The 9039-nt window shown below is 38.5% G+C and overlaps 2 protein-coding genes across 11 annotated transcripts in view; one reads left to right on the top strand and one right to left on the bottom strand.

Annotated features, from left to right (window-relative positions):
• Positions 1–6367, bottom strand: part of LOC135215426 (uncharacterized) — a 196097-nt gene extending 189730 nt beyond the window's left edge. For 2 of the 5 annotated variants that reach the window (XM_064250064.1, XM_064250063.1), the window contains exon 1: positions 5556–6354. The gene's annotated coding sequence lies outside the window, so the exon portion shown is untranslated. Of the gene's footprint in view, positions 1–5555 lie in introns of all 5 variants that reach the window. The other 3 variants (XM_064250067.1, XM_064250066.1, XM_064250065.1) reach the window with 3 other exon arrangements.
• Positions 1–9039, top strand: part of LOC135215424 (peroxisomal trans-2-enoyl-CoA reductase-like) — a 468052-nt gene that overhangs the window by 183284 nt on the left and 275729 nt on the right. Inside the window, exon 1 of one of the 6 annotated variants that reach the window (XM_064250056.1) lies at positions 294–314. The exons of the other annotated variants lie outside the window; for them this stretch is intronic. The gene's annotated coding sequence lies outside the window, so the exon portion shown is untranslated. Of the gene's footprint in view, positions 1–293; positions 315–9039 lie in introns of those variants that run through there. 6 annotated transcript variants of the gene reach the window in all.

Raw genomic sequence — 9039 nt, 5'->3', positions numbered from 1 at the left:
TACGTCCAATAAAATTATGAAATACGTCAAACATAAAGATATTATTAACGATGATATTTTTTTATTCCACATAACGTTCATATGTACGAATATAAAAGTAGCCTTATTATAAGGCTGCTTTTAGTCAGCCATTAAACATGTAAAGACAAAAACAAATAGGTTATGAAATAGATTAATAATGTCAATGTATCCTTTTGCAGGGCGGAATCGAGACCACCAGGCAGAGAGAGAGAGAGAGAGAGAGAGAGAGAGAGAGAGAGAGAGAGAGAGAGAGCGCAGGAAAACAAACTGGGAATGGATGATCGACTCGAGCTGTAAGTTAAAACATTCCATTGTGATATTGTTTCATTTCACATTTTGATATTTTTATTTTATTTATTTATTTATTTAATGTTTTGTTAAGAATAAATGACGTCTCTGGCTCTGGCAAGAACTGGAATTTTTTTTTTTCTCGTGGGAGCTGACGTGACATCGGCATCTCCCATCGGTAAACGATTCGGGCCAAGAGCCTCGGATTCCGGAATTAGGTCTGATGACGGGCAAATTTTTGTTCGAATAGAGGAAACCGAGCTGACCAACGAATGGTTCATAAAGCACCCCGTCTTTGAAAGGGAAGGGAATGCTATTGGAGGTTTTCCCATTCCCGGTGATATCAGTTCAGCCGGTTTGAACCAAATCGCCATATGGATTTAATATAATTTTTTTTCAAAATCTGAAATCGTATAGCCACTCTGATAGGGCTTAGGTTCAGGAAGAAATACATAGCTTCATTATATACGCTTCTTTCAACATAAATTATAATCAATATAATTTTTTTTTAATCTGAAATCGTATTGCCACTGAGACAGCTTAAGTTCAGGACGAAATACATAGCTTCGTTATATACTTGTCTTGCAATATAAATTATAATCAATATAATTCTTTTAAAATTTGAAATCGTATAGCCACTCTGATAGAGCTCAACTTCAGGAGGAAATACATAGCTTTATTATATACGCGTCTTTCAATATAAATTATAATTAACATAATTTTGTTAAAAATCTGAAATCGTATAGCCACTCTGATAGAGCTTAAGTTTAGGAAGACATACATAGATTCATTATATACGTGTCTTTCAATATAAATGATAATTAATATAATTTTTAAAAAAATCTGAAATGGTATAGGCACCTTGATACAGCTCAAGTTCGGGAATAAATGCACAGCTTCGTTATATACGTGTCTTTCAATATAAATTAAAATTAATCTTATGTTTGGAGATAGTGACAGAGCCCTGATCCTTTCGTTCTGCAAACTACTCTTGACCTTTTAATAAGGGCTTAGGAATAAGATCTCGAGGCTAAGGATTTGTTATTACGCAGACGGGAATGAATTCATCATCTGTGCTAGTAAGAATGAGTTTAAAAGCGAATAAATTGGGAATTACTAGTAAAATTTATTACTTATTTTAATCTTGTCAGCTATACAGCTTATAAGAACTGAGGTTAAAAATCTTTTAATGGCGTTCAGTATTTTATTTGGTGAGGACTTTATTATTATTATTATTATTATTATTATTATTATTATTATTATTATTATTATTATTATTAAAGCGTCGTGGTTTTCATTTGTCTTTTTTGTCAGGTCTCCGTTATATCAGACTGTTATCCGAGTCTGAACACCAGTACTTGACCCTTACACGATTTGCCTTGGCGTGCTAATACGGTCTCAGACCTTCGTTGCTTCTCTTCTTTTTTTTCTTATGCTATTTTGACAGAATACCAAAGTGCCGCATTAAATAACTTTATAGGTAATCGAAGTAGGGCAAACCCAACATTTTAAATTTCCAAGGTAATTTATTCTTATGTGCTGTGAAAAAAAAACAACGTTAAAGAGAATTCGTTTGATAACGCGTGCTGCTGTTGGCATTTTTCCTGCTCCTTTAAATATCAGTGACACTTATGTTTGCATAAGTCGACGATATGCATAACATTAACCTGTTCTGCAGTGGTGGTTACAATGGTAAAAGGCGTCATATATTGGTATTGTGAAATTCCATTTGCAAATTAAATCGAGTGGAATGAAATGCATACAGTTACCAATTTTTTATTTATTATTGTCATTATTATAGTTTGAGGTGGTTTTTTACAATAATTGCTTGCTATGAAGCATGAAGACCGTAATTAAGATATTGAAAACTATAGTGGGAAAGTAAAGTAAATCCACAGTAGAATACCTGTTTGATTTTGTTATCTAAATATATATACACAGCAGAAAGCTTTCGATGACCTGCTAGGTCCTTCGAAAGCTTTCTGCTGCATATATTTTGAATAACAAAACCAAACACGCATACTACTGTGAATTTACTTTCCATTTTATTGACTCGTGTGATTATGAGTTTTCTTTGGAAAACTATATTGATAATCAGTGTCTGTTTCTTTGCGCGTCTTTCAGGTTGAAGATGCTATAGTAGATTCACATCAACCGTTCATCTGATGTCTAGGCCAGTCCCTTACGACGCTCCTGATTGGCTGTTGATAAGCCAATCACAGGGCTGGAAACTCTCAGTCTCTCTAGAGAGTTCACATAGGGAGGGTGTATGTTCCACCTCTCCTGAGGGATACGTTTTTCAAAAGCATCCCTCAGGAGAGGTGGAACACAAATCCTGCCTATGTGAACTCTCTAGAGAGACTGAGAGTTTCCAGCCCTGTGATTGGCTTATCAACAGCCAATCAGGAGCGTCGTAAGGGACGGGCCTAGACATCAGATGCACGGTTGATGTGAATCTGCTATATGCCCAACACCCACTGTAGGTCCGACACATCCCACCGGACTATATCTATCATGAAAACACTTTACTGTTCAGGTCAGCAAAGTCCCGATGGATATTTCACAAAACGGCCCCAACTCGTTTCCCCTCCCATAAGAAGCTTAAACACTGGATTATGATATGGATGAAATTGACTTTTTAATTTGCTTTAACGTCAGCCGCGGCATTTTGCCGTTTCCATGCAAATCTCGTTAGACGAGCATCGAAAGCGCTGGCTGGCTTTTTTTACTTTCTGCATACAACGAGAAGTAATTGAAAATTACATTCGTTAAGCAGAATCAAATAAAGCTAAATTGCTGTTGTGGGAGCGTGGATATCTGCAATTCTTTTAATCAAATTTGTTAACCAAATGTCCCTCTCTTTCTATGCCTCTAAATTCATGAAAATGCAAACTCTCGGGAAGTCCTCGAAAAGGTATAATCCTTTAACCCGCGTAACAGCGAAGTGAGGTCACTTTGAATACCCCTGAAATTCACAAACCTTCACCTGCATCTGCAATACCCTGGTGTGGCACTTTGTTTGTGTATCCAATCATGCCTGGGAGACAGAAGAAAGAAAAACAAAAAATCCCGCCGATTGGTCCTCTCGCAACTTTTGCCCAAACGATTATGCAGATGAGCCCGTGTTTTGTTTGTTGACATTGGCCCAGCTGTTCCTTCCCATAGATACCAATAATTCTATGGTGCGAATGCACTTGACTTGGCTATCACTGCCAGTCAGTCTGAAGATAAGCAGCTAACTGAATTGTGGGCGCTGTAACACCTAGCAGCCCCGCCTACTAATGGGCGTAAACACAGGAATGTAGAGACGTTTTACGAAGATGGTCCCTAAATTGCATTCCTTCTTTAAAGGGAATACTTGTGTGTGTGTGTGTATATATATATATATATATATATATATATTATATATATATATATATATATATACATATATATATACATACATATATATATGTATATATATAATTTTTTTTCTTAATCCAAATGTCAGTGGTAAACGTGGGTAGAGGTCGGAGCGGATAACCGTATTTGCATAAGCTATTTTTTTAGGTTTGTCCATTAGATGGTAAAAAAAATAAGTCTGTACTCAACATACCTGTCGTGAACAAAGCAATTTTTGGGGGAACCTTTTTCGCAGTATTGTTGAAATTGCATGCAGGCCCATAGAAATGAATTTGTATTGGATTCCATTCGAAGCGATCACTGAATTTATATGTTTATACAGTATAACAAGAGCCTAGTCTGTTCCAATGTGCGCAAATAACTGACATCATAATCATTATCGTGTCAACGTTGTTGTTATTATCAAGGGAACTATTTATAATCAATACTTTTTAATTCATATATTTTTTTGAACGTCAATTTTACGTAAGACTAACGACAGAGAATACTTTCCTAGTTATCAGGATATATATTCCAACCACACCTCGTAGACCCGTAACCTTGACCCAGTGAGCGTCCCTCCGAAAAAATAAGTTGGGAACCACTAAAGACTTTGCGTAATCGCAAAGCATTACTGAAATTTGCTGTATGCTGTATATTAGTCGAGTTTCAGTTTGAGCAGTCGTAAATTTTGGGTTTTCCTTCATATCTCCAGTGTTCTGTTCATGTCCGAGATATTAATAATAATAATAATAATAATAATATATAATAATAATAATAATAATATAATAATAATAATAATAATAATATTTTATTATTGTTATTGTTGTTTTTATCATATTATTTGTCCTAATAATAATAATAATAATAATAATAATAATAATAATAATAACAACAACAACAACAACGAACCAAACAAAAAATTTCTTTCAGTTTTCTTCTGAATATTGAAAAAGAAACCCACAAAATTATTGTGTATAACGTGTTTACTTATAAGAATAAAATGTAAATATTTATAAGTAAACACTCTATACACAGTAATTTTGTGGGTTTATTTTTCAATAACAATAATAATATATTATCAGTATTATTTTTATCATTATTATTAATATTAATTAATTAATTAATTAATTTACTGCTACACTATATAAAAGATATACTACTGTAAGAGTTTATGCATTAGAATTAGTATAAATCTTCTACACTTGTCACCCTTCTAGAAAAGAAAAAAAAGGAGATGATCGATACAGAAGAGGTCAGGTCAGACACGAGGTCGCAGATTCACTGGCGGTTGCGAGTCCTCAGAATATTTTGATTGAGAGTATGTGAGCGATTCATGAGCGTTTTAGGAGTATTTTTTTTCAACTGACTTATACGAAAAATAAAAAAAAATATTCTTTTATGCGCGGGTAGTAAACACTTGAGAAATGAGGAGATGAAATTTTCTCTCAGGAAATAAATTATTGATTTCATAACTTGTAATCACCGAAACGCATAAGGGTCCTTTTGATATGGCATCAAGAAAGTAATGATGGTCCAGTTTTTCGCAATAAATTTAAAAAAATTTCCAAGTTATCCTCTGATGAAAATAGTGTTTAGTATTTAGTTCCTTTCCATATTCACTTTGGATTTAACTAAAGAAAACGCAAGCTAACTTTGTATATAGAATTTTTATATACTGATAAAAAGGAAGAAGAGAGAAACGCTCCCTAAAACAACTATTTCGTACTCTGAGAGTTTCCTCTCTGGGGATTGTTATTCTCAGTCTCCTTCCCTAGGTTATGCTGTTTAGAACTAACTGGTCTACGGATAATCTTGTTAAGTTTATTAATTTATTTATGAATAAACAATACAAGCTTCCTTACCTTTTCCATTTGTTTTCTTTCCTATGTTGTTCTCTGGTACTGTTTGCTATATTATGTCAAGAGCAACTCATCATCTATTCAATTTAACGAACGTCATATCAAAACATACTATATCTGTAATTTATTTTTATCCTTTCTGTTTACAGTTCAAAATGCCACACCTTTTCAGAACACCACCCGATTTCATTTAACAGCCATTAACACGTATGACGTCAGATCACCTCCACGCGAATCCATATTTTAGACTGCGTGACAGGGGCGTCACGTAACGAATGTCAGGCTGGGGAAGGAGGAGGAGGAGGAGGAGGCGTGGGTGCCGCGACATCCCTGCACTTAGGATGCCTCTTATCCTCGCAGGATAGCAAAGGACACACGGGATAGCAGGCTTCGATATTTTTCACGATTGCATCACTTAACACTGACAGACGACGGCATTCGCCACTGCCTAGGGTAGTCTGGTGCCGCAGTCAGTCCTCCGGGGCTCTCATCCTCTCTCTGTCTGTCTGTCTGTCCGTCCGTCCTCTCGAGGGAAGGAGTTGCGACACTCGAAAGTAGGACTCGACTGCACTGCGCTCACGTCACCTCACTCTGAAGTCCTTCCACACTGGACCCTGAGTCCCTGACTAGTCTCAGACTCAGTTTGTAGTCTCCTCTCCACTCTCCACTTCCACCTCGACACTAGTGCTCACTGTACCACCACTCCACACTCTACTCTGACACACTGCCAGCCCTCAACTCCCCACTCCACCACCATTACGACGGACGACTACTACCACTGCTATACCACTGCTATCCGAGAGGAGCAGACCCTCTTACCCCCCGGGGACCCCGGTGCCGTCGCCGCCGTCGCCAGACCAACGTAGTAACTCCTTGCAGTCCCTACTCCCTTCCTAGCCCACCCCCTGACACCCAGCCACCCTCCCCAGCCGCCTCCTACCCCACCTCCCTGACTCCCCTCCTTTGAAATCGTCCTTATCCATTCTTTCCCAACGTCTTTTTCCAACCTTTGCGTTTCCAAAGATCTTTGTTTTCACTGAAATTCGTTATATATTTTTCGTATTGAGTAGTGATTGTAGTTATTTATTATTCATTATAGTGATTTATATATGAAAGAGTTTCATGCTTTGTTTTCCTGTTTTGTAAGTAGGCCTCTTTCCCTTGGTTGCCCTGGTGTTAGGTTTCCCACGTGAACTTTCCTCCCTTCTCTCTCTCTCTCATCCCTCTCTTCTCTCCTCTCTCAAGAAAACAACGAGGAGCATTACTTCAACGCAATAGCTGGTCACCCCCTCCTTCTCTCTCTCTCTCTCTCTCTCTCTCTTCTCTCTCTCTCATGACAAGAGCGAGGGACGTTTCTTCAAACAAAAACTAGTAATAGCTGTTCTCTCCGCTCTCCTCGCTCTCTTCTCAATCTCTCTTCGGTCTCTCTCCTCTCTCAAAAATCGTCTCTCTCTTCTCTTAAGAAACAACGAGGAGCATTACTTCAACGTAATAGCTGTCCCCCCCTCCCCCTTCCTCTATCCTCATTCTCTTCTCATGAAAACAGAGCGAGGAACGTTTGTTCTTCAACAAAACTGTAATAGCGGTTGTCTCTCTTCTCTTCTCCTCTCCTCCTCCCTCTCTCTCTCTCTCTCTTCTTAAGAAAACAACGAGGAGCATTACTTCAACGTAATAGCTGTCACCCCCCTCCTTCTCTCTCTCTCTCTCTCTCTCTCATGAAAAGAGCGAGGACGTTTCTTCAACAAAACTGTAATAGCTGTTCTCTCTCTCTCTCTCTCTCTTCTCTCTCTCTCTCTCTCTCTCTCTCTCATGAGCCAGCTGCCATGACCTTCACCACCTGCCACTATCTCACTCGTCTTTGTTGGGACTCACTTGCGTTTTGCATCTCGTTTCGGGGGTTGAAAAAAAACACACACTCGCACGGAGGATGAGGGCCTGTGAGTTTTTTGTCTCATTTTCTGCCATGAGGAAAACCCAAGAGTTTTTGTCTCATTCTGTGCGATGAGTTACACCAAGTATTGAACAGGCCGTTTCGTCGCAGAACGACATCATTCTCTCTCTCTCTCTCTCTCTCTCTCTCTCTCTCTCTCTCTCTCTCTCTCTCTCTCTTGAAGATATGCATCTGTTTACTCGGATCGAGTTTTCTTCGACCGAATACTCGAGCGAAACGGGAATCAGGCTGCTGTTAGAATAAGTCTTCTTTTGTTTCTCAAGTAAATATTTTGTTGTTGTTGACGTTGAAGGTGATTAAATGGATATTTTTGTATTATGAATGAAACTATTTAATTAGATACGTTTCGAAATGACAGACTGTTTTTTTTTTTTTAAACGGATAACTTTTAAAGAAACTGACTATGAGTGTTGTTTTAGATTAAGCTGGCCTTATGCCAGCACGGGTTCTTGCTCATAGAGCAGCCCGTAGAACACTGACTATATTGATGCTTGAAAATGAGCATCAATATCCTGGTGCAACAGATCAAGAAGGACTTATGATTGTGATGCTGCTTTTTATACTGAAGTAGATGAAGTATATAAACACTGCTGAAGTGACAAGCGATTTTACTTTTAAATGTTGATAATGATTCTACCTAAACTGATGATGGATAGGACGTCATGACGTCACGAGAACAGGAATGTCGATCACTTCCTCCCGTAACGCAACCTTGGTCATAAGCCAAGAAGGGAGCATAGGGGTCATCCTGGGTCTCTTAGCTGCCATGCCCAAAGATAGATCGCCGTAGGGGGAGTCTGCCGTCAGTGCACCTCATGCGGTGCATTGTAGGCATTGCTTAAGGTTCTTTTACAGCGAGCGTCCCTTCGGCCCCTATAGCTGCAACCCTTTTCATCCCTTTTACTGTACCTCCGTTCGTAGTCTCTCCCGTCAATCTTAACTTTCCACCCTCTCCTAACAATCGATTCACAGTTTAACAGCGAGGTGTTCCTCCTGTTACGTCTCTCAAACCTTGCTACTCTCGGTTTCCATTTTAGCGCTGAATGACCTCATAGGTGCCAGCGTTTGGCGTTGGACCTAAATCCTGCGTTGTATATTATCAGGATAGATAGATGGCGCACTACAAAAAAAAGGGGGGTGGGGGTTTAATTCTCGATCGCCAATCCCGAAATCCGAGGCGGCGTCTGCAGGTAAATCCCATGAAGAGATCGGGATAGCGGCAGGTAAACACTCCTTTGCGAAGGTACAACATACACTTGATTCGCCTCTTGTCCTAACATAGGCTTTAAGTAAAGGTGATAGACGTTAACGCTCAGCCTCCTGTTTTCTTCAGTGTGTTTGTGCAGCTGTTTGTTATTCCCTTTTTTTTCTTGTTTACAAATACTTGCTGAGTGAATGGTGAATCTCGAGTGTATTTCTTCATTTTATTCTTTCTTTCCGTCCACATGATTTGTATCTTCTTTTTCTTTTTAGCTTTTTTTAAATCAGATTTCCAGTTTCAGGTTCTACTTATACCTTACACCAATGAGTCATTTT

Source organism: Macrobrachium nipponense, chromosome 5 (genome assembly GCF_015104395.2).
Source record: "Macrobrachium nipponense isolate FS-2020 chromosome 5, ASM1510439v2, whole genome shotgun sequence".
In the NCBI taxonomy this organism is placed as follows: domain Eukaryota; kingdom Metazoa; phylum Arthropoda; class Malacostraca; order Decapoda; family Palaemonidae; genus Macrobrachium; species Macrobrachium nipponense.
The sequence above is the reverse complement of the archived record's forward strand: the minus strand, read 5'-3'. Positions and strand labels throughout refer to the sequence as shown.